We start from the raw sequence: 27,082 nt of genomic DNA on the forward strand, positions 1-27,082 counted from the left end.
TCTAAACATATATTCTCCAAGTGGATAACATCCAAATTCTTAGAGGAGAAGGTAAGTGACTTAAATAAAGAAATAGACAGCAAAACTATACTAGTGGGGGAGCTTAACCTCCCCCTCTATGAACTTGATAGATCTACCCACAAAATAAATAAGAAAGAAGTTAAGGAAGTGAATAGAATTTTAGAAAAGGTACATATGGTAGACCTTTGAATAAAATTGAATGGGAATAGAAAGGAATATACCTTTTTCTCAGCAATACAGGGTACATACACAAAACTGACTATGTAATAGGGCATAAAAACCTCACAATACAGTGCAGAAAGGCAGAAATATTAAATGCATCCTTTTAGATCATGATGTAATAAAAATTATGTGTAATAAAGGGCCATGGAAATATAGACTAAAAATTAATTGGAAACTAAGTAATCTAATGCTAAAGAATGAGTGGGTCAAATAACAAATCATAGAAACAATAACTTAATTCAAGAGAATGACAATAATGAGACAACATGCCAGAACTTACAGGATACAGCTGAAATGGTTCTTTGGAGAAATTTTGTCTCTAAATGCTTACATGAAAAAAGAGAGAAAGAAAACTTCAATGAATTGAGTATACAGCTAAAAAAAAGCTAGAAAAAGAACAAGCTAGAAATCCTCAATCAAACACCAAATTAGACATTCTGAAAATCAAAGGAAAGATTAATAAATTTGAAAATTTAAAAAAAAACTATTAAGTAATAAAACGAAGAGCTGGCTTTATAAAAAAATTAAATAAATACATCTTTGGTCAATTTGATTTAAAAAAGAAAGAAGAAACTCAAATTACCAGAATCATAAATGAAAAGGGTGAATTTACCAATGAAGAGGAAATTAAATAATAATTAGAAACTAATTTGTCCAACCGTATGCTAATAAACTTGACAATTTAAGTGAAATGGGTATACATACATACATACATACATATATATATATATATATATATATATATATATGTACATATACATGTAAATTGGCCAGATTGATAGAAGAAGAGATAAAATACTCAAATAATTCCATTTCAGAAAAAAAAGAAATTTTACCATCAATGAACTCCCCAAGAAAAAAATCTCCAGGGCCAGATGGATTTACAAGTGAATTCTACCAAACACTTACACAACAATTAATTCCAATAGTATATAAATTACTTGGAAAAGTAGGTGGATCATAAAAAAGGTAAAAGGACCCATATGGACAGCTCTTTTTGTGATGACAAAGAATTGGAAATTGAGGTGATGCCCATAAATTGGGGAATAGTTGAAGAAGTTGTGGTACATGAATGTAATAGAATACTATTCCATAAGAAATGGTGAGGGGGGCAGCTAGGTGGTGCAGTGAGTAGAGCACCAGCCCTGAAGTCAGGAGCACCTGAGTTCAAATCTAGCCTCAGACACTTGACACATTCACTAGCTGTGTAACCTTGGGCAAGTCACTTAACCCCAGTTGCCCTGCCTTCCCCACTCCAAAAATTTTAAATGGTGAGCAGGTGAACTTCAGAAAAAACCTGGAAACACTTGCATCAACTGATGCTAAGAAAAGTGGGCAGAACCAGGAGAACACTCTACACAATAATAGCAACATTGTACGACAGACTATGTTAAGACAATTTCGAAAAACTCATGATGGAAAATACTACCCACATCCAGAAAAAGAGCTGTAGATTCTGAATGCTAATCAAAGCATACTATTTTCTCTTTCTTTTGTTGTCTTCTTTTTTTTTCTTTCTCATGGTTTTTCCTTTTTGTTCTGATTCTTCCTTCACAACAGGTCTAATATAGAAATAAGTTTAATATGATCATACATGTATAGCCTTTATGAGATTGCATGCTGTCTTGGTGAGGGGAGAATGGATGGAGAGAGGAAAATTTTATAACTCAAAATCTTATAAAAGTGGATATTGAAAACTAAAAATTACTAATTAGCTAATCAATTAATTTTTAAAAATCAGAATTAGCCAAATAGAAAAAGAAGCACAAAAATCCACTGAAGGTGAGAACTCTTTAAAAAAACACAATATGGTAAGTGGAAAAAAGAAGTACAAAATCTCACTGCTGAATTTTTTATTTAAAATTGGAATTGAGAAAATGGAAGCTAGTGATACCATGAAACTTCAACAACAATAAAATAAAGTAAAAAAATTGTGTATGTATGTATATGAAAAAGTGAAATGTCTCATAAGAAAAATAATTTACCTGGGAAATAGATCTGGGGGAGATAATTTTAAGAGTACCTGAAAGCCAGGAACAACAAGGTGCCTAGACGGCATATTTCAAGCAATTATAAAATAAAATTGCCCCAATATCTTAGAGCTAGCAGGTAAAATAGAAATTAAAGGAATTCACCATTCATATCCTAACATAGAACCCCAAATGAAAACTTCCAGGAATATTATAAGCCAAATCCCAGAACTCCCAGGTAAAGGAAAAGAAGTGCAAGCAGCAAGAAAGAAACCCTTCAAACACTCTGAGGACCCAGTCAAGATCACAGAAGATTTAGCAGATACCATCTTAAAGAATCATGGACAGCTTTGTAGAATAGTGCATAAAATGTCAGGACTAAAGTCAAGAAGATTCTTCATGAGTTCAAATCTGGCCTCAGACATTTACTAACTGTGTCACACTGGGCAAGTCACCTAATCATGTAAGTTTATCCATCTATAAAATGAACTGGAGAAAGAAATAGCAAACCTCTTCAGTATCTGCCAAGAAAATGTCAAATAGGGTCTTGAATACTTGGATATGACTTAAAAATGACTTAACAATAATAGCATCACCTTAAAGAAATGGAGGGATTGGAATATATTATGAAAGACCAAGGAGCTGGGATTACAACCAAGAAAAACCTACTCAGCAAAGCTGAGTAAAATCCTTCAAGGAAAAAAATAGATATTTAATGAGAGAACTTTCAAGGATTCCTGATGAAAGGACCAGAGCTGAATATAAAATTTAACCTTCAAACATATGCCTCAGGAGAACCATAAGAAACTAAATGGCAAAGATAAACCACAAGGGACTAATTTTGGTTAAACTCTTTATCTTCCTATATAGGAGGATGACATGTGTAACTCCAAAGATCTTAACCACTCTTAGGTAAAGGAGTCTACATAGAAGTCCTGGTTGTGATTATGTTATGTTGGGGTGATCTATAAAAAATGAATCGGTGATGGGGAAGGATGCACAGGGAGAAGCAGGAAGAAGAGGATGAATGAGGAAAATTATCTGACATAAAAAGGCACACAAGTGAAAACTTTTATGGTGGAGTGGAAATGGGTAAGATGGGAAAAGGGAAGGAGGAGGAGATGGGGATAAGAGAAAGCTTGGGTGATAAAAAGAAAGGAAATATTAAGGGAGGCAGTGGTCACAGGCAAAACAGAATTTTGTGGATGGAGAAGATTAAAGAAGAGAGAGAATAAAAGTACATAATAGCATTGAGGAAATCGACAGAAGGTCGGATTCATGCTAAATCTTAAGGAAAGCAAGGATGTAGAAATGAGGAGGGGGTCTTCATCATTTACCTACTGCAGGTCAGTGCTAATATAGTCCAATGTTATAGGAAACTTGAAACTACACAAAGCTCAGGAGCATGCTTACCCACTGGCATTTATATTGCTATTTGCAAAGAGTTCTATTTATTTCCCTTGATGTATAAATAAACCAGATAATGCTTGGAATTTTTTCTATCAATCCATTTATTTATAAAGGGAGCTTTTTAACTAATTAGGAGGGTTAATGCTGAGGTGTTCAATATTTTAAAAAATAATATGAATAGGCCAATAAATAAGAAAAGACCCTCCCCAATTGAAAGAGAAATAATTCTATTTTAAGATGGAACAACTTTTGCAAGAGTTATCCTCAATTCTTTGACTTTATGTGCCAATGATCCATTAAATTCACAATCACAGAATATGCATTGTCTCCATCAGTGCATATTGAAATTCATCCCCATTTCTTCATCCAATTGAATTGTTTTCCATGTCTTTCTATAAATCCACTTAAAGGCTCTATCATATGTGCTGGATAGCTTCCTTAGGTTCATCCATATTTGATAGAATTGATACAGTTCTTAGCATGTTTACCTTAAAACTGTTAGAATGATGTAGTAGGGTAATGGACTTGCAGTCAGAAAGATTTGGATTCTAATTCTGCCTCAGAAACTTACTGTCTTTGAGAACCTGTGAAAGTCACTCAGACTCTTTGGACTTTGTTTTATTAACCCACAAAATAAGGCAAAGGTGAACTTGATCATCTTTAAGATCTATTCTAACTCTAGATGTATAATCATAGGATAATGCTACATGACCAGACACCTCCTCCTCTTTGTCACCATATATCCTTGATAATTTTATTTATGCCACTTTGTACTTGGTTTTGGTGATAAGGTTTTACAATCTGCCCCACAAAACTGATGGGTCTTTCTATTTCCCATTCTGTCCTCTTCACTTCTGATCCTGAGATCATGTTTCACAGTCTGAGACTTTAAGTCTCAGAAGTTGAGCTTTGGCAACACCAAATACCTTTCAATAGTTTAAAAAATTCCTTTTCTTTAACATGATCCATCTTGGTTTCTAGTTCACTGTCCTTCTGTAGATCTTCTCTCTCTCTCTCTCTCTCTCTCTCTCTCTCTCTCTCTCTCTCTCTCTCTCTCTCTGTCTCTCTCTCTCTCTCTTTCTCTTTCTGTATATGTACATGTATATGTGTGTATGATACATGTATCTGTATCTATAGATATAAATATATACTGACAATTATAGAGAATGATTAGAAAGTCACTACGTTCTGTGCATAATGGTACAAAAAATTTTCTGAGAGATTCTTTTTCCCATAATATACTTAATGATTTTATCCCTGGAACAAGGATTTGATTTTTTTCCTATATAAAATGTAATAAAAGCTATGCAAATATGAGATTTTCTTTCTTTTTCATACTTGAATACCAGATGGTAAAATGTTGACTACTCCACTGAAATTTTTAAATGTCCAGGTAATTAATAAGCCTTAATGCATATTGACCTCCTATTTGATGAGCTCTAGTTTTCTGTCATAATGTGTTACAACATCATATTAGAAAGCAGTATCCTAATAAGTTGTCTCATGCTATTTCTTCTTTTCCTGGAATGTCAGACTATATAGAGAATTCACATGAAACATAGTGAACTTAAGAATATACACTGAAGGAAAATTAAAACAAATAAAGAAGAATAGAAATTATTCCCAGTGCTACTGCACATTTTATTAAACTTTAATTGGTGTTGCTCTTCCTTTGTCTCCTTTTCTGCCCTTGCATGTATCAGTCTTGCATTTATCACTTAGTTCTCATGTGAACAGGTACTCATATAAACAAAAACAGAATTACTTGAAACTAAGTAATTTAGTAACAAGTACAAGGTCATACACTTCTAAATATCAACACAGAGATGGGAACCTACAATGTCCCAAATGAAGCACTCTCCACTTCACTGGGCTGCTTCTCAAGAGCACCATGTTCTGGACATACTAAGTGACTTATCATTCTTTGAGCTTAATTACAGTTTCTTGACTTTTATTATTTTATTATTCATGTTACTTTCCCTACCCTGGAATATTTTCCCTCTCTACTACCTGAATTATTCCTACTTTTCTAGCATGGTTTAATTCAAATGCTACCCCATCCAGGGAACATTCTTGGATTTAGCATGACAGAACTAAATCACTTCTACTTCAAATGACTAGAAAACCACATGGATCACATGGATGGTAATTGAATTATCACTACAACACTAATTTGTCATTTGCCTTATAGTTGTAGTATTCTTTTCGTGCATATATCTAGCTTCTAGAATGTAAGCTTTTTTCAAGCAGGGACTATAGTCTTAAAATTGTCACTCATACCTATTGACGAATATACTTAATGTAAGCTTAACCTTTCATTTTTAAGCTTTTTAAAAATTGTGTTTTTTTATATTCCCCACTCCAAGCAGAATACAGTAATTTCCTAATAAATATTTCAAGTTGATTTATCTCATCTAAGACGTTGTCCAAGTGCTAAATATCTGTAGTCATTAAGGTATTTTCCTCTGCATGTAGTAGATATTTAATAAAATATTTTACTAAATAAAAATGAGCAGTGTCTCATAATCTTCAATAATGAGTCATAATTTTTAGATAAAAATATTTCTTCCATAAATACTTCTGGCCCATCTATGATAATTTTAAAAATTCAAGATAATCAGTTTAGAGCTATTATGTCACCTGAGTGATCACTGAATCTAATCCTTTCTTTTTTATGTATGAGGACCAAAGGAAAAGAAACAATTTGTCCAAAGGAAAAGAAATGGCAAATACCTACATCACACTATCTCAAGTTTTTCTTGTACTACAGAAAGTGGCAGTGAGTCAAAGAATCTTATCAGTTAAACCCCTAAAATGAGATTCCATCCATGCGATCCATGTGTTTTTCTAGTCTTTCAAAGGATGATATCTTTATTTTAACAAGGTTCATATTAAGCTATTTGAGGAAGGATCACTTTGATTCATTACAGTTTCAAACAGAGTTATATAGTATACATTTATGTATATGTGTGTATTCAATATCAAGCAGAATCCGGTTTTAAGAATTTTAAAAATGTATTATCGAACAGAATGAAAGAGATTTCCTTATATTACCCTACTTAATAGAATTTCATGCAGCAAAAATGCCATGAACTTAAGTCACTGTTAGTTATACACAGAAAGAGCCTAAAAACGTGTGTGTTGGGGGGGGGGAGAACTATAACTTCAAGGGGAGAAAGGAAAGGTATCCTAAAAGAGATACTAATCTGGTAAAGAAGTTACAGCATGGTTTTGACTATAAAAAATAAGAGAGTTTCCTTGAGCTAATTTGGCCATTATATCACATTGCTACTAATTGAAGACAGCCAAGTTTACATTTTTGTTGTTTTGATAAGGCAGTTGAAATTCAAAGGACAAACTGCGATTGTTGCAGAAGTTAAATAAGATTGCTTAAAATTAAGCTGAAGTAATTTAAAGCAACTTGAATTTTACAGCTGGAAATAATCCTCTAAATCATCCCCATCAAAAAGCTTCCAATGACCACAGAATCATAGGCTTGGAGCTTGAACGAATGGCAGAAGAAATTTAATCCAACTGTCTCATTTTGCATTTGAGGAAAGTTAGGCTTAAAGTGTTATGGCTTGTTCAAGGTCACACAGTCTCAAAGTTGGAATTTGAACTTTAATCCTCTCACCCTAGAGTCATCCCATATAATGCCATACATATTAGATGCCATACAAAAAGAAATATGCTGATCAGAAGGTACAACCTCTAAGAGTCTTACTTAGTTAATCATTATCTAGTATTTTAAATATTTTAAAACTTTTATGCATATTTATCATAGTCTATGCCCACAACATCTCTGTGTTTTTTTTTATCCCATTATACATCTGAGAAAACCTGAGCTCAGATAGGTTAAGTAGGATTTATCAAGGTAGCACAGTTAATAAATGTCTGAAGGCCAGTTCAAATCTAGGTCTTCTTGACTCCAGTTCCAATACCCTATCCATTATGCCATAATCTTTCATATATAAACACATATATGCAACATATAGGCAGGCTAATAGAAATTAGATAGAACAATACACAGTTGTAATTTTCTTCATATCAGGCTTCCTCTTTCAAAAACAATTGTGTTTCAGCTTCCTACATCTTGTAATACCAAAATGTTTCTGAAATACTCTAACAGGTGCTCTTTTCAAAAGTTGCAAATACTTCCTGAAAGGACTCCTCCCATGAAGCTGAATATGTTATATTCACACCAGAGATCACTTTTGAGGGCTAGGTAAGAATTTGGTTATATTTTTTGAAGAGAAATATTGTCTTGGAGGAAGTGAGTATTCATTCAGCAAGTCACTTTAATTCAGAATGAGTGAAGCATAGTTAGATGGGGCTAAGACTGAAAAATTTCCACCAAAAAGTGTAGTATATTGAAGTCTTTTGTAGAAAAATGATTTTAAATCAGACACATAGAAGAAAGTTTTACAAAAGCTTCCAGAAAAAAATGCTGTCCTTGCAACTTATTTTATCTTGCCTAAGAGGGCAATATTGAATCAAAATTGTGGATAAATTAAGAAACAGTAGAAATCAAACAGTGCCTCCATAAGAAGAATAATTTTCCAATGATTAGAACAATTTGCTGTGGTCAAAGTAAATGTTCTATTAAGGAGGAAGTGGAGTCCTTTAATTTTAGCTATTATATTGGAGACTGGAAGAAGTTTCATTTGGGGGGGGGATGAATGATTATAAACATAGATAGATAGATAGATAGATAGATAGATAGATAGATAGATAGATAGATAGAGTATTTGTTACATCTACATATCTACTTCTGTACCATTTGGAAATTCTGTACCTGTGATGTTATTTTAGTAAAAAAAGGGGATATCTAATATGAAAACTCTACTAGTACACAATGATTTTATTTCAGTAGAAGGTTCTTTTAGAGTGTTACCTTAGTACAATGACAATCTAAGAGCCTTGCCCAAGGACACATAGTCAGAATGCCTCACAGGCAGGTCTTGAACCAAGGGTTTCCTAAAATGAAATCCAGATATTAATACCATATGTCCCCTATTGGGAATCTTACCCCACAGGAAAGAAGAGGGAAGAAGATAAAAAAGGCGGGGATGATGGAGGGGAGGGTAGATGGGGGTGGAGGTAATCCAAAACAAACACTTTCAAAAGGGGACAGGGTCAAGGGAGAAAATTCAATAAAGGGGGATGGGTTGGGAAGGAGCAAAATATAGTTAGTCTTTCACAACATGAGTATTGTGGAAGGGTTATACATAATGATACACATGTGGCCTATGTTGAATTGCTTGACTTCTTAGGGAGGGTGGGTGGGAAGGGAAGAGGGGAGAGAATTTGGAACTCAAAGTTTTAAAAACAGATGTTCAAAAACAAACAAAAATGTTTTTTTCATACAACTAGAAAATAAGATACACAGACAATGGGGCATAGAAATTTATCTTGCCCTACAAGAAAGGAAGGGAAAAGGGGATGGGAGGGGAGTGGGGTGACAGAGGGGAGCGCTGACTAGGGAACAGGGCAACCAGAATATACGCCATCTTGGAATGGGGGGGGAGGGTAGAAATGGGGAGAAAATTTGTAATTCAAACTTTTGTGAAAATCAATGCTGAAAACTAAATATGTTAAATAAATTTAAAAAAAAATAAAAAGAGAGAAAGAAAAAGAAATCCAGATGTTTTTATTTACTAAACCCTATTGTTTATTTTATTTTATTTTTAATTTTTAATTTTAAATACCAAAACTTAAATACACAATAGACAAAAGAAAAAGAATCATTATATACTTAAATATTGAAAGAAATACAAAACAAGAAAAGAAAAAAAGCATGTCAGGTGCACAGCAGAATAAAAGAGAGGATTAAAAATATATAGCAACAAATTTCCATTTCAAGAAAGGCTTTATAATAAATACTGTTGTGTCAATCCTTAGCTTTCGAAGAGGACCATGACTTCAGGAAATGATGACATGAGTTGCAGTTGACTTTGATTTGAGTGAGGGAGGACTGTGAAAGATCACCAGCCTTACTTTCTTCTCCTGAGCCTTCTGGTCTAGTGGCCTGATATTCAACATGATAACTGGAAGTGGCCCAGGATGCAATGGAGGATGCTGGCCCTTTCAGGCTAAATCCTATCCAGGTTCTCACTTTGAGTGAGGCAATGCCTGTTCAGTGAATAGGCCTCTTTAAGAAGTGAGTCAAGGTGGGGGGCAGAGACAAGATGGCACTATGAAAGGAAGGAACTATGGGAGCTCTCTCATAAATTCTGTCAGATAAGTCTAAAAAAGTGAATCTGAACAGATTTGAAAGAGTTAGAAGCCACTAGTAGACTGAAAGGGGTAAGAATTCTGGGCACACAGAAGGGCACCAGACCAAAGCAACTGGGAATAGCAGAGGAATCCAGTCAGTGCTCTGGTGTGGGAGGTTGCTGGATGACGAAAATGCTGGAGCAGGAACAGGCCCAGGGCAGAAGTACCAGCTACAGCTTTCATCGAGCCCCAGGCCTCTTAACCCAGGTTGGGAGTCTGTCAGAGCTACAGGAGACACCAGTACAGAGCATGTGGTTGTGGGAGCAGCTAGCCCAGAGGCCTCCAACACACAGTCTAAAAGTTTGAAACTCACCTTCTTGAACTTCTGGGAGCCATGATGGCCAGGTAAAACAGCTCTCATCCCTCCTATGAATAAACCCAGGGAATACTTCCACGAGAGAGCCAGAAGAGCCAGAAGTGATGCTTCAGAAGCGAGAGAAGTTGGGGAGAGGGCCCTTCCCGTGGTGGCAGAAGGAGACTAGTGCAGGAAGAGAGGTGTCCCAGTAGACCTAACCTCAGCAGAACAACAAGAGTAACTGAGCCCCGGGTGGTGGAGCTAAAAAAAATCAATGCCAGGGCCCCAAACATGGCTTTGCACAGCCAGGGGAAGTGGCACACAGCAGCACAGACAACAACTGAGACCACCTACGCTGTAGAGCAGTCCTGGGAAGAGTAGATTCCCAGCAGCCAGACCATGCCACCCAGACACTTCATGAAACCAGATGCCATAGAACATAAAGCCAGTGAGCAGGAACACAGATTCCAACAGAAGAAACTGGGGACACAGCCCCCTGAGCCCCAGAACCAGTGATCCACCTCAGAAGCCAGGAGGAAAAAAAAACATGAAAAAACACACTAAAAAGCCAAACACCATTGATTTCTATTATGGAGACTGGGAAGATTAAAATAACAATTCAGAAGAGGATAGCATGAATATCATACCCACATCAGAAGCCTCAAAATGAAAACTGAGCTGGTTTCCAGACCAAAAAGCATTCCTGGAAGAACAAAGGAAGGACTTTAAAAACTAAATTAGGGAGGTAAAAGAAAAAATGGGAAAAAAATGGGGAAAAATTCACTGAGGAAAACAAATCTTTAAAAAGTAAAATAGGCAAAATGGTTAAGGAGAATCAGAATATAAATGGAGAAAATGTCTCATTGAAAAGTAAAATCAACCAAATAGAAAAGGTAATGGAGAAGTTAAAGGAAGAAACAATACACAAAAAATTAGAATTGGATGGAAAGCAGGTACTTGCTTAAGCTCCCCACCCAGATCCCTCCAAACACCTATAAAAATGGCTCTGAACAAATTCTAGAGCTGCAGAACCCACAAAATAGCAAAGGGAAGCAGGGCTCTAGCCCAGGATAACCAGGATGGTCTCTGGGAAGGGTCTATTGCATGGATCTGGGAGCAGAGCAGAGCCCAGTGTAGGCCATGTCAGGACCAACCAGACCAGGAGCTGAGCAGAACAGGCATAGCACCCTGAATCATTGAGCTATGGCAGTTACCAGAATTTTCAACCCAGAAATGTCAAAGACAACAGAGAAGGTTATTGGGAAAAGCTGCTGGGACAGAGTGAAAGGAGATCAAGGTCAGCCAACACCCCCCCTACCCTGGGAGCAGCAGAGGTGGTGTAGCTCTGAGGCTGCTACCAGAGCTACAACTGCAGTTGCTTCTGGCCAACCTGGTGGGAGGAATTAAGAGGCAGATTGGAGCAGGAGTGTAAAGCCTGCTTTGCCCTGCCTGAATCTGGGCTGCAATTCTGGTTAGTGGTTCTTGGGGGAGAAGAAGTGCTGGTGTGGCAGAGGTTCCTGTGTAGAAGTACCTCTGAAAATAGCAGCACAGCCCCTCAAGCTTGGGACAAAGTACTCTGTACTCTACAAGCAGTAGAACCCTGTCAAAAAGCTCAAGGGTCAAGTAGTTGGATGGGAACATGAACAGGCAGTGAAAATAGTCTCAGATTCAGACTCGGACTTTGGAATCTTTTTTTTTTGGTGACAAACAAGACCAAAACATACAGCTAGAAGAAGACAACAAAGTCAAAAGGCCTACATCAAAATCCTCCAAGAAAAATATGAATTGCTCTCAGTCCATAGAAGACCTCAAAATGATTTGGGAAAGCAAGTAAGTGAAATAGAGGAAAAATTGGGAAGAGAAATGAGAATTATGCAAGAAAACCATGAAAAACAAGTCAATGATTTGCTAAAGCAGAGCCAAAAATACTGAAGAAAATAATTAGAAGTACTGAAAATCAAAGAAGATATTAATAAAATTGAAACCAAGAATACTACTGAATTAATCAATGAAACAAAGAGCTCGTTTTATGGGAAAAATACAATTAAATTGATAAACCATTGGTCAATTTGATTAAAAAAGAGAAAGAAGAAAATCAAATTAACAGCATCAAATATGAAAAGGGTGAACTAACCTCCAATGAAGAGGAAATTAAAACAATAATTAGGAATTGTTTTGCCCAATTGTATGCCCATAAATTTGGCAACCTTAGGGATATGGATAAATATCTATGAAAATATAAATTGCCCAGGTTAACAGAAAAGGAAGTAAAATTCCTAAATGACCCCATCTCAGAAAAAGAAATTGAGCAAGCCATCAATGAACTCCCTAGGGAAAAATCTCCAGGACCAGATGACTTTACATGTGAATTTTAACAAACATTTAAAGAACAATTAATTCTTATACTTTATAGACTATGTGGGAAAATAGGTGAAGAAGGACTCCCACCAAATTGTTTTTATGACACAAATATGGTACTAATTCCTAAACCAGGAAGAGTCAAAACAGAGAAAGAAAATTAAAATTATAGATCAATTTCCCTAATGAATATTGATGCAAAATTTTTAAATGAAGTATTAGCACAAAGACTGCAGCAACTTATCAGAATAATAATACACTATGATCACATAAGATTAATTCCAGGAATGCAAGGCTGGTTCAACATTAGGAAAACTGTCAGCATAATTGATCATACCAACAACAAAACTAGCAGAAACCATATGATTATCTCAATAAATGTAGAAAAAGCCTTTGACAAAATACAACATCCATTCCTATTAAAAACACTCTAAAGGATAGGAATAAATGGAGTCTTCCTTAAAATTATAAATATATCTACCTAAAACCATCAACAAACATTATTTTTAATGGGGATTAGCTAGATGAATTTCCAATAAGATCAGGGGTGAAACAAGGATGTCCATTATCACCCCTATTATTCAATTTGATACTCAAAATGTTAGCTATAGCAATACAACAAGAAAAAGAAATTGAAGGCATTAGAATAGGCAAAGAAGAAACTAAATTATCACTTTTTGCAAGTGATATGATTTACTTAGAAAATCCTAGAGAATCAAGTAAAAACTACTTGAAATAATAAATAACTTTAGCAAAGTTGCAGGATGTAAAATAAACCCCCATAAATCCTCAGCATTCCTATACATTACTAACAAAACACAACACCAAGATATAGAAAGAGAAATTCCATTCAGAGTTAATGTAGACAGTATAAAATATTTGAGAGTCTGCTTCACAAGATAAACCCAAGGCTTATGTGAACATAATTACAAAACACTTTTAACACAAATAAAGTCAGTGCTAAATAAATGAAAAAAAAAAAACATCAATTGCTCATGGTCAAGCCAAGCTACTATAAAAAAGTGACAATTTTACCCAAATTAATTTACTGATTCAGTGTCACACAAATCAAACTACCAAAAAATTATTTTACAGAGCTGGATAAAATAATAACAAAATTCATTTGGAAGAAAAAAAGGCCTAGAATAACTGGAAATTAATGAAAAGAAATGCCAGGGAAAGTGGCCTAGCCATACCAGATATTAAACTGTACTATAAAAAAGCAGTCATCAGAACTACATGGTACTGGTGAAAAAACAGAGTCACCGATCAGAAGAATAGGTTAGGTACACAAGACGCAGTAGTCAATGACTATAACAATCTACTGTTTGATGAAACCTAAGAATCCAGCTTCTAAGCTAAGAATTCACTACTTCACAAAAACTGCTGGGAAAATTGGAGAATGGTAGGGCAGAGACTAGACATAGACCAATATCTTACACCATATAGGAAAATACAGACAAAATCATTCACAATTTATGAATAAAGGCTGATACTATAAGTAATTTGGGAGAGCAAGGAATAGTTTACATATCAGATTTATGGGAAAGCAAAGTATTCATGACACAACAAGAGATGGAGATCATTACAAAATATAAAATGGATGATTTTGATTATGTTAAATTGAAAATTTTTTGTACAAAAAAAGTGATGCAACAAAGGTTAGGAGGGAAGCAGAAAATTGGGATAAAATCTTTACAATTAGTGTCTCTGAGAAAGGCCTCATCTCTAAAATATACAGGGAACTGACCCAAATTTATAGGAATACAAGCCATTCCCCAATTGAGAAATTGTCAAAGGATATGAAAAGGCAATTTTCAGGGGAAGAAATTAAAGATGTCTATAGGCATACAAAAATGCTCTAAATCTCTACTGATTAGATAAATGCAAATCAAAACAACTCTTAGGTACCACATCTCTCCTGTCAGATTGGCTAATATGACAAACAGGAAAATGATAAATGCTGGAGAGGATGTGGAAAATTGGAATATTGTTACATTGCTGGTGGAGTTGTAAACTGATCCAGCCATTCTGGAGAGCAATTTGGAGCTATGTCCAAAGGGCTATAAAAATGTTCATACCCTTTGACCCGGCAATACTACTTCTAGGGCTGTATCCCAATGAGATCACAAAAGTGGGAAAAGGACCTATATGTACAAAAATATTTACAGCAGCTCTTTTTGTAGTAGCAAAGAATTGGAAATCAAAGGGATGCCCATCAATTGGGGAATGGCTAAGCAAATTGTGGTATACGAATGTAATGGAATACTATTGTACTATAAGAAACGGGGAAGATACGTACTTCATAAGAACCTGGAGAAACCTATGTGATATGATGCTGAGTGAGGAGAGCAGAACTAGGAGAACATTATACACAATCACAGATACATTGATTCTGTGATGACTAACTTTGATAGACTTGGCTCTTCTCAGCCATACAAGGTTCAAGCACAACTCCAAAGGAGACTCATGATGGAGAGAGCTATCTACCTCCAGAGAAAGAACTATGGAGTCTGAATGCAGATTGAGGGAAACAATTTGCTCTCCTTTTCTCTTTTGTTTTTGTTCTTTTGTTTTTTGTTTTGTTTTATTTCTTCTCTGTCATGATTCATTCCATTGGTCATAATTCTTCTCTATAACTTGACTATTGTGGAAATAAGCTTAATGTAAAGTTGTATGTAGAAGATATATTAGATTCCATGTCATCTGGGGGAGGGAGGAGGGGAGGAAGAATATCTGGAACTCAAAATTATATGGAACTGAGTGTTGTGGACTAAATATGAAAAATCTTAATTTAACAACAAAAAGAAGTAAGTCAAGGGGTGCCCCTTTTAATGAGAAAAAAAGAGATAGGAAAAATATCAAACTGGTAATGGAAGACCCTCAGCATTTCTAGCTAAAAGAGAAACAGTTAACATTGACTTTGACTCCGAGTCTGGAAGGCCCAAAATATAGACATTAAGTTGAGCTTGGTCAGAGGGCTGTTGTTGGTCCAATCTATGATCTTCAGAATGACATGGGAAAGAAAGAAAGAAGGAGAAAGAAAGAAAAAAGAAAGAAAAAAGGAAGGAAGGAAAGAAGGAAGGAAGGAAGGTAGGAAGGAAGAACAAAAGAAAAAACAAAAGAAAGGAAGGAACAGGCAGAGAGAGAAAGACAGATAAAGGGAGAAAGAGAGAGATGGAAAGAGACAGAAAGAGAGAGAAATATTATATATATAAATACTATGCATTGTGTTGAGAATTGTCCTCCTTGCTTGTACGTTTTCTTTTTTTCTCTCTTGTGCACTTTTTACTTTGTTCCTTTTCCCCAGTTCATCCTCTCCACCCCCAGAAGGCTATAACTAAGTACTGATATACACAGTTGTATATATATATAGATACATATTCATATATATATATATATATATATATATATACATATGCATATATATATACATATATATATACATATGCATATATATACACATATATGCATACATACATTTACCATGTACTTTCCCTAACATTTTTTAAGTTATGATTTGTTTATTTAATATTCTTAGTTTTCAGCAAGGATTTTCACAGGAGTTTGAATTACTAATTTTCTCCTCATTTCTACCCTCCCCCCACTCCAAGATGGCACATATTCTAATTGCCCTATTCCCCAGTCAGCCCACGCTTTTGTCACCCCACTCCCCCCTTCCCCTTTTCCCTTACTATCTTGTAGAGCAAGTTAGATTTCTATGCCCCATTGCCTGTATATCTTATTTCCTAGTTACATTCAAAAACTTTTTTTGAACATCTGCTTTTAAAACTTTGAGTTCCAAATTCTCTCCCCTCTCCCCTCCCCACACACCCTCCTGAAAAGTCAAGCAATTCAACATAGGCCACATGTGTATCATTATGCAAAACCCTGCCCCAATACTCATGTTGTGAAAGACTAACTATATTTTGCTCTTTCCTATCCTATCCCCCTTTATCCAATTTTCTCTCTTGGCCCTATCCCTTTTTGAAACTGTTTGCTTTTGATTACCCCCTCCCCCTATCCACCCTCCTGTCTATCACCCCCCCCCCCCTTTTTTATCTCCTTCCTCCTTCTTTCCTGTGGGGTAAGATACACAAATGAGTGTGTATGTTATTCCCTCTTTAGGTCAAATCCAATGAGAGCAAAATTCACTCATTTCCTCTCACCTGCCCCCTCTTCCAATGAACTGCTTTTTCTTGCCACTTTTATGTGACATAATTTACCCCATTCTATGTCTCCCTTTCTCCGTCTCTCAATATATTCCTCTCTCATCCCTTAATTTTATTTTACTTTTTTAGATATCATCCCTTCATATTCAACTCACCCTATTCCCTTTGTATGTGTGTGTGTGTATACATATGTGTGTGTGTGTGTACACATGTATATATACATGTATATTCCCTTCAGCTACCCCAATACTGAGGTCTCATGAATTATACACATCATCTTTCCATGTAGGAATGTAAACAAAAAAGTTCAACTTTAGTAAGTCCCTTATGATTTCTCTTTCTTGATTACCTTTTCATGCTTCTCTTGATTCTTGTGTTTGAAAGTCAAATTTTCTATTCAGCTCTGGTCTTTTCACTAAGAAAGTTTGAAAGTCCTCTGTTTTATGGAAAATCCATATCTCGCCTTGGAGCATGATACTCAATTTTGCTGGGTATGTGATTCTTAGTTTTAATCCTAGCTCCATTGACTTCCGGAGTATCGTATTCAAATCCCTTTAATGCCTTAATATAGAAGCTGCTATATCTTGTGTTATCCTAATTGTGTTTCCACAATACTCAAATTGTTTCTTTCAGGCTGCTTGTAGTATTTTATCCTTCATCTGGGAGGTCTGGAATTTGGTGACAATATTCCTAGGAATTTTCTTTTGGGGATCTTTTTCAAGAGGTGATCAGTAGATTCTTTCAATTTCTATTTTACCCTATGGGTCTATAATATCAGGGCAATTTTCCTTGATAATTTCTTGAAAGATGGTGTCTAGGCTCTTTTTTTGATCATGGCTTTCAGGTAGTCCAACAATTTTTAAATTATCTATTCTGGATCTATTTTCCAGGTTGGTGGTTTTTCCAATGAGATATTTCACATTGTCTTCCATTTTTTTTCATTACTTTGGTTCTGTTTTATAATATCTTGATTTCTCACAAAGTCAATACTTCTACTTCCTCCAATCTAATTTTTAAGGTAGTATTTTCTTAAGTAGTCTTTTGGACCTCCTTTTCTATTTGGCTATTTCTGCCTTTCAGGGCATTCTTCTCCTCATTGGCTTTTTGGAGTTCTTTTGTCAATTGAGTTAGTCTATTATTTTATTTATTATTATTTTTATTTATGTTATTTTCTTCAGTATTTTTAGGTCTCCTTTAGCAAGTAATTGACTTGTTTTCATGGTTTTCTTGTGTCTCTCTCATTTCTCTTCTCATTTTTCCCCCTACTTCTCTAACTTCCTTTTCCAAATCCCTTTAGAATTCTTCCATGGCCTGAGACCAGTTCATGTTTTTCTTGGAGGCTTTTGTTGTAAGCCTTTTGACTTTGTTGACTTCTTCTGGCTGTATGTCTTGTTCTTCTTTGTCACTAAAGAAAGATTCCAAAGTCTGAGTCCAAATCTGAGTCTGTTTTCATTGCCTGTTCATGTTCCCAGACAATTTCTTGACCCTTGAGCTTTTTGCAAAGTTATGACTGCTTGTACAGTAGAGAGTACTTTGTCATAAGCTTTAGGTGCCTTGTGCTGCTGTTTTCAGAGCTACTTCTAACCAGTGAGCTCTGCCAGACCAGTGCTTCTCCTCCCCCAAGAACCACCAACCCACAGTGTGACCAAATCCAAGCAGGCTCTGCACTTCTGATCTGATCTGCCACTTAATTCCTCCCATGGCATGGGCCTGGGGCTAGAAACAACAGCAGCTGGAGCTCTGGAAGCAGCCCCAGAGTTGAACCACTTCCATGCCCCTGGAGCTGGACCCAACCGTGCACTCCTTTCACTCCATTCTAGCAGTACTACCTACTAATCTTCTCTGTTGTCTTTGGAGTTTGTGGATTGAGAAGTTTGGTAACTGCCACAGCTCAATGATTCAGGGCCCTACCACCTGTTCCACCCAGATCCTTGTCTGGGTGGTCCTAGTGTGTCTCACCCTGGGCTCTGGTCCACTCCACACCCAGTTCCATGCAATAGATCCTTCCCCATGACCATCCAGGCTTTCCTGGGCTGGAGCCCTGCTTCCATCTGTTATCCTGTGGGTTTTGCAGGTCTAGAATTCGTTCAGTGCCATTTTTACAGGTGTTTGAAGTGACCTGGTGCAGAGCCTGCTTTCCAGCTACCATCTTGGCTCTCCCCCCTTGATTCATTTTTTTTAATCATACCTTTCAGGTAGTCTGAATATTCTTATGGTTTCTCTCCTTTTACTGTTATCTAGGTTAGTTGTTTCTCTTATGTTTCACGTTCTCTTCTATTTTTTCACTCTTTATGTTTTATTTTATTATTTCTTGATCTGCTATAATTGCTGGCTTCCCCTTGCCCAATTCTGATTTTCAAGGAGTCTTTTTCTTTTTTTAAGATTCTGAACATCCTTTTCTAATTTGTTGGCTTTCTTGTCATGATCTCATTTATTTTTCCTGAACTATTCTTTTTTTTTTTTTTTTAGTTTTTCTTCAATCTTTTTAATTTGGTTTTTGAAGTCTTTTTAACATTCTTCTATGAATTATTTTTAGGCAGGTGACCAATTGATATTACTCTTTGGAATAGAAGAAGGTTTCTTTGCTTCAGTATCCTCCTCTGAAGATAAATCCTGGTCTTCTCTGCTTCCACAGTAATTCTCTATGATTGGGTCCTTTCTCCTTTGCCTGTACATTTTTTATTTGTAGTAACTTAATTTTTGTAATCACCCCTAGTCCTGTGGTATGAGGGATGGTGCCTCTGGCCTTAGAACCTCCATTTCTCCCCTCTGGCCTGAAACAGAAACCAAGACCTCCAGCCTCCTGTAAGTGCCCGTAGCAAGTGATGTCCTTACCCCACTGTTTCTGCCCTCACCAGGCATGTGGTAGTCCCTTCTCAACCCTGGCCACACCTCTACAACAGAGCTCGGTCTGGCCTTCCTTATCAGGAGAGGTTTCCCTGATCTTCCCTACCTCAGACACCCAACTCCCTTCAATATGTCATGTGTAAATGTTCCTTTGGTTGGGGCTGAGGCAGCCTCCTAATCGAGCTAACCCCAGGGCTTGCTACGTTCTGTTTAAGTAAACCACAGCCTGAAGGTGTCTACTTTTCACAGGGACCAAACCTCATCTTGGGATTTTACTTCAGACCTTCACCTGGGTGTCCCAGGAGGCCTGCTGTTTAGCCTCTACTCTTATTTATTTTTGCTATTTTATGTTTGCCCCGAGGAGCTATTTTATCACTTTTGTTGGGGAAAATCTTGACAGCTTGGAAATTTCTGACCTTCTCTGCCATTTCCTAGAATCTTCTCCTCCTATTGTCTATTTTAAAGGAAAAGCTTGGATTATAATTTCTTGAAATTATATAGAAATTTGAAGAATAAAAAATCTTTCCTTTAAAATAACTTTGTGAATTAGGTTTCACCCAGTTTTACCATGAGGAAACTAAGGTTTGAAGAGGTTATGATTTACCCACAATCACTTAAGTGGTTTCTGAGTCATGATTCAATCAAGTCTCTCTTTATCTCAAGTCCAGCAATCTTTTAACTATACATACAAGACTCTTGCAAGTCCACAAACTCTAGTTGACTATCTTAGAATACCCATTTTCTCCTTGATCATCATATATTGTTATAAAGTGTGCTTTTCTCCCTAAAAAAAATTTATGGGAGGACATAAATGAAATCTGCATAGGATTGTTAGGTGTTGATGAAGTGTGATCTTCACTTTTGAAGACAGTCCCTATATTGATGAAATTGCAAGTCTATTGAAATATTGAAATAGCAATGAAAGGCTGCCTAAGGGAAGATGCAATATTTTATAAGTGCTGAGTATGAAATGTAATATTCATCTTTTTAACCTATATGTAGTGAACTTTTCTCTTTCTTCTTAAAAATAACTATGGACTTTTAATTTGGAGCTTTATGATGGGGTTAGCTAGAAAAAATAATTTTCTTAAATTGTGTTCATTATATGATTCTCCAAATTGTACATAAGTGGCTCTATTAATCTGTATTAGAAGTTATTTACATAATAGGATTCATTTCCAAGAAAATAAAATAGCATGAAAATACTCAAATGAATGATAGAAAATATGGAGATATTAATATAAAATTATAATTAAATTGAAAGAATCATAAATCTGTCATATTCTAATGACAGTATTTAATGACAGTATTTACAGAGTAAACAGTATAAAATCATTATAAATAATTAAACTGAATTTTATTTTTGCGTTTTTATTTCATAAGAGCTTCATAAGTGAAGTGGATTTCAGACCTCAGCAGCATCTTCATAAAATCAAAATTTATTTTTTTTGGGGGGGGAGAAACAATTTCCATAGATGTAGCACTTTAGAAGATAGTCATCTTTATTGTAGATTGAAAACTACACTTAGAATGATTGACACTCAGGGCCTATTTCTCTTTTTCTGTCTTTTGTCATTTTAACTCCTCAAAACAAAATAAAGTAAAATTAATCTCCATTCCTTCCCTCCCATCCAAAACCATACCCCAGCTAAGCCTATAAATCCTTAATAATGAAAAAATACAATAATGCATTTTGAAATATAGATTTAGAAGCAAGTACTTATGTACATATCTTTTCAATTTAAATTCCCATTAAGTCTTTGGGTTATATCAGGAAGCCATGCCTATATAATCAGGAAGCCATCTAGGAATGAATCCCTCCTCTCTCTTAAAAATGGGTCATCTCTATTCCCTAATGTAAGCCCACAAAACCCCAGGTCTAGACTATAGTGATACTGTTCTAATTAGTTTCCAAAAGTAAATTCTAGTATGTTTTCGCTCTAGTCCATGGATGGGGAACTGCAGCCTCAAGGACACGTGTGGCCCTCTAGGTCTTCAAGTATGGCCTGGAGGCCACAAGTTCCTCACCCCTCTGCCCTAATCTCTTACATCATGTAAATCAGATTAATTTGTCCTGAGAAGATATTGAAACGATCTGTAAGACAAGGCTGGCTCAAAAAATTAAAGGCTCAGGATATTAACATAACTTCTTATTATCGTTAGTATAAAAGAGGCAGAGAGAACCACATGCTGTATGATAAATCTAGACCAATAGAAAACATGAGATGACAAAGCCTAATCTCATCACTTTGCTATGATGTCTTTTGGCTTCCTCATCTGGTAAATGTTACGTGTGTCAATTACTGTCTATATAAATATTAAATGTGTGTGCATATGTACATATGCATATATATACATATATACATATGTAAAGTTGAAAAATTAATATCAAATTTCAGAAATGCTCAAAATCAAGTTATTATTTATTTTTAACCTTTTTAAAATTTTGAGTTCAGAATTATCTCCTTTCCTGCCCCACCCCTTGAGATGTCAAGCAAAATTACAACAATTATACATGTTAAATCATGTGAAACATATTTGTATTTTAGCTTTGCTGCAAAAAAGCAAGAACAAGAAAATTAAAAAAAATAATTTGCACTTGGATTTTATCAGTTCTCATTCTGTAGGTAAATATAATTTTTTTTTCTATCTTGGGCTTATCTAGTAGTAGTATTGCTGGATCAAAGGATATGCACAGATTTGTAGCCCTTTGGGCTTAGTGCTCCACAGTTGCTGAACTCAGTCACAACTTCACCCAAAATGCATTTGTGTAGTTTCTTCTGCATCCCATCCAGAATTGTTATTTCTCTTTTATATCATGTCACCTAATCTTGTTGGTGTGAGGTGATACCTCAAAGTTGTTTTAATTTGCATTTCTCTAATTGATAGGGATTTAAAGCATTTTTTCGGATAGCTATAGATAGTTATGGCTTCTTTGTCTGAAATGGCATTTTTATATCCTTTGACTGCATATTAATTAGGGGCAATGGCTCATATTTTAAGGAAATTAACTCAGTAAATATATATTTGAGAATGAGGCCATGTGTTGGTAACCAAAAATGGGCTCCTTAGCACTTAGCCAACAAGTGCCCTTGACTAGTTTGGCTTTTTCCCCTGAACTAAATGCTGTTTGTATGTTGGATGGAGTAAGCTTGTCAGCCCCTTCACCTTGCTTCCCTTGCTTAAGCTGATCGAAAGAACCTGTGCTTTCCCGGTCAACCCCTTCAACTTGCTTAAGCAGATTGAAAGAACCTGTGCTTTCCCCGGCGTACCTCACCACCCCCCCCTCCCCCGCAGAAGCCGGATGGTTAAAAACAGCTTCCATTGGAGCCAGAGGCAGCTACAGCTACAACCACAGCCCAAGCTGAAGCAGGAGCAGGAGCTGCTGGTAGCAGAGCTGACCTACAGGAGGAAGCTGAACAAGGACTTGAGGCCAGTGGATAATCTTTTTACCATAGAGGGGAAGCATGTATATGATTTTGATGTACACCATCATGCTTCTCTGTGGCCTCCTTGTTACTCTTGTGAGGTGTACTTATTGGGCCTGGAAGCTTTTGATCAATATATCAAGATGGGGATGCTGGTCATGGGTTGGTTACTGTGGAGCCTAAATATATGCTTTGATTCTTCTGCCTCCTACTTTGAGAGTTTCTTATATCCGGCGGTTCCGAACCTTTCAGACATATATATGATCCTCTTTGAAATTATAAACTCTGCCCTCCTAATACAGGCCACTATCAGAAAACCTTGCTGTAAACTTTGCTCCTATTTCCTGTTTTCCTTCTAACATTGACTAAATTATTCTTACCCAAAAGCTTGTTAATTATGTGTGATCAAAATGACCAATTTTACTTCTCATGATCCTCTGTCTATCTCTTGCTTATTCATAAATTCTTCCCTTGTCCACAGATCTAACAGATAAATTCTTCATGATACCTTAATTCAAGATATCACCCTTTATGTTTAAATCATGTACTCATTTTTACCTTATCTTGGTATACACCATAAAATGTTGGCCTAAACCTAGTTTCTGCCAAACTGCTTTCTAGCTTGCCCTGAATTTTTTTGGTTCTGGTTCTGTTTTTTTTTTTTTTTGGTGAAATAGTTGCTGCCCCAAAGCTTGGATTAGGGGGTTTATCAATTACTAAATTACTACAGTTATTTACTACTATGTATTCTATATCCCATCTATTCCACTAATCCAACTCCATTTCTTAGTAAGTACCAAATTGTTTTAATGACTATGGCCTTATAATATAGTTGAAAACCTGGTACATCTAGGCCACCTTCATTCCTATATTTTAAGTTATTTTTCTGGTCCTTTTATTACTCTAGATGAATTTTCTATTTTTTGTAGCTTTATAAAATAATTTGTTGGTTGTATGATTGCATGGCACTGAATAAATTAAGTTAATTTGATGGGCTTGACATGTTTTTTTAATATTTCTTTAGGCTAAGCATGATCCATTTCTTTTTCTAAAGATAGGGTTATTTAATCATTTTATTTCCTTTTCTGATAATCTGGGCAGTTTATATTTTTTATAAATATTCTTCTATTTAGTTTAGATTGTCATATTTATTAACATATAATTTGGCAAAATGGTCCCAATAATTAAATTTCATCTTTATTGGTAGTTGCATGAACCCTTTTCATTTTTGATATTCGAAATTTTGTTATCTTTCTTTGTTTTTTAATAAAGTTAATGAATTATTTCACTAGTTTTTCTTCTTCCTTAAACCACTTCCTAATTTTAGTAGTTGAGTTTTTTATACTTTTAATTTTATCAGTCTCTCCTTTGATTTTCAGGATTTCCATTTGTGTGTTTAATTTTAAGTTGTTCTTTTTCTAGATTTTTTTTACAATTGCTTATGCAATTCATTTATTGGTTTTCTCTTTTTATTGAAATAAACCTTTAGAGATATAAATTTTCCCCTAAGTACTGCTCTGGCTGAATTGCACAAATTCTGGTATGTTATCTCATAGTTGTCATTCTCTTTAAGGAAATTACTGATTTGTTCTTTGACTCATTTATTCTTTAAAATTAAATTACTAAATTTCTAATTGATTTTAATTTGTTTCCACAGATCTTTATTTAATGTAATGTTTAATGGATTATGGTCTGAAAATGGTTCTTTTCTCTTTTCTCTCTCTCTTTTTTTTTTTTTTTTGCTCATTAGGATTTGATGTCTTAATCCATTTTCAATATTTGTTTAACTGACGTGCATACCAGAGGGAATTTTTTTTTTTACTGATTTCTATTCCTATTGAGTTTTCTCCAGAGGTCTATCTAACTTTTCCAAAATTCCATTTATCTCTTGTACCTCTCTGTTATTTGTATTTCATTATATTTATTTACTTCTGAGAGGGGAAAGTTGAGGTTATCTACTGCTGTAGCTTTAATATTTTCTCCTATAAGTCATTTACCATTTCCTTTAAGAATCTGGATGGTCCATTTGGTGCATACCTTTATAGTATTGATATTACTTCATTGTCTTATGTCACCTTTTAACAAAAAGCAGTTTCCCTGACTGTCTCTTTAAAGTACATCTATTTTTGCTTTTGCTTTGCCTGAGATCATATTACTATCTCTGCATTTGTTACTTCAGATGAAGCACAAAACTTTCTACTCTAACACCTTATTTTTACTTCATAAGATTCCCCTACCAAATTATGATTAATGTGTATTTCTCTGCATCCATCTCTTCTCTTCTCTCTCTCTCTCTCTCTCTCTCTCTCTCTCTCTCTCTCTCTCTCTCTCTCTCTCTCTCCCATCCTCAAAAGTCTGTTTTTCTTCCATTGCTTCACTTAACCTACCCCCCTTTTACCTTACTCCTTTTTCTTCCTACTTCCCTGTTGAATAAGAGAGATTTGTATACCAAACTGAGTGTATATATTTGTTCTTTCCTCTGTGAACCAATTCAGATGAGAGTGAAGCTTCAGCATTGCCTCTGCTCCTCCCATTTAACCCTTCACATTTAAAAGCTCTTCCTTATGTTCCTCTTTTATGTGAAATAATTTTCCCCATACCTCCGTCTTTCCTCTTTTCCAATTGCATCACTCTTATTCAATTTCAATTTTTTACATCATTGCAACTTAATCAACTTATGCCCTTCTACTCTCTCTATGTATACTCCTTTAAACTCCCATAATAATGAAAAAGTTCTTAGGAGTTAGGTGTATATTTTTTCTATATAAAAATGTGAGTCATTTAACCTCATTAAGTTCCCTATGATGACATTTTCGTGTTTGCCTTTTTATTCTACTCAAGTCTTTTATTCAAATGTCATATTTTATGTTCATCTCTGGTCTTTTCATCAGGAATGCTTGAAAGTCTATTCTGGGGTGGAACAAAGATGTCAGAATAAAGGCAGGGACTTGCCTGAGCTCTTCTAAATTCACCTCCAAACAACTTTAAAATAATGCCTAAAACTGAATTTTGAAACAGCAAAACTAACAAAAGGATGAAGTGAAACAATTTTTCAGCCCAAGACAATTTAGAAGGTTAATAGGAAAAGTTTGTCTCGCTAAAGTGAGAGTGAAACACAATCTGTTACAGGCAGTAATACCCCAGGAAGCCAATACTAGGATGTACCCTGGTATGGCAGCAGCAAATCTTGAGGGTGGTTTCCAGAGCTCTCAGCCCACAGATGGCAAAGGTATTGGACAAAAGTTTAAAAGGAGATTCCAGGGAACGTTTTCTGGTACTGGGTGCAGTATTGTGTTGCATTGGTCATATGGGAATCTAGGATGCAGGCCTGGATTACAGTCTCAGCGTATGGAGGATAACTAGGAAATTATGGCTCATAGTGACAGGGGAGCAGTTACACTGGTCAAAGTTCTAGGGTGGAAAAGAATGGTCAAGCTCATTAATAGATCATAGCACAGGCCACAATAGCAGTGACATCACTTCTCTTTGGATCACACCATCTTAGAATTATTGAAAACTAACACACATCCTGAACTACTTCTGAAAACAGCACGCGCGCACACACACACACACACACACACACACACACACACACACACACACACTGACCATAGAGAATTTCTATAGTGACAGAGAAGGGCTAGGGCACAAATGTCTGAATTCATGACTGATCTTTTTGACAATTTGATTTTAGCATATATTTAAGAGTTTCAGTAAATCCAGATGTGGGTGACAAGCACGGAGTAAAGAAAAGTGGTAAAATGGTGGAAAAGAGCTTGTGATAGATTTTTTGCTTAAAATTTACCCAAGGATGACATACAGGCAGTGACCCCAGGAGGTAGTACTTATCTTATGGGGAAGAACTTGCTCAGTGTGGTACTAATATCTATCCTGAAAATTGTTTTGGATAAAGATACATCTAAAGTTGCCATAGGGAAATGTGATGTAAGGATAGGGTATGTTAGTTCATCTACTTTTACAGGGCTAAGGAAAAACAAAAACACATGATGAACTTTAATATTCAAGTTATGAGGTGCTGAGAAACTGTGCTTAAAAATGATTAATTCAACAAAAAAGACAGTC

The sequence above is a fragment of the Trichosurus vulpecula genome, chromosome 7 (assembly GCF_011100635.1).
Source record: "Trichosurus vulpecula isolate mTriVul1 chromosome 7, mTriVul1.pri, whole genome shotgun sequence".
Taxonomy (NCBI): domain Eukaryota; kingdom Metazoa; phylum Chordata; class Mammalia; order Diprotodontia; family Phalangeridae; genus Trichosurus; species Trichosurus vulpecula.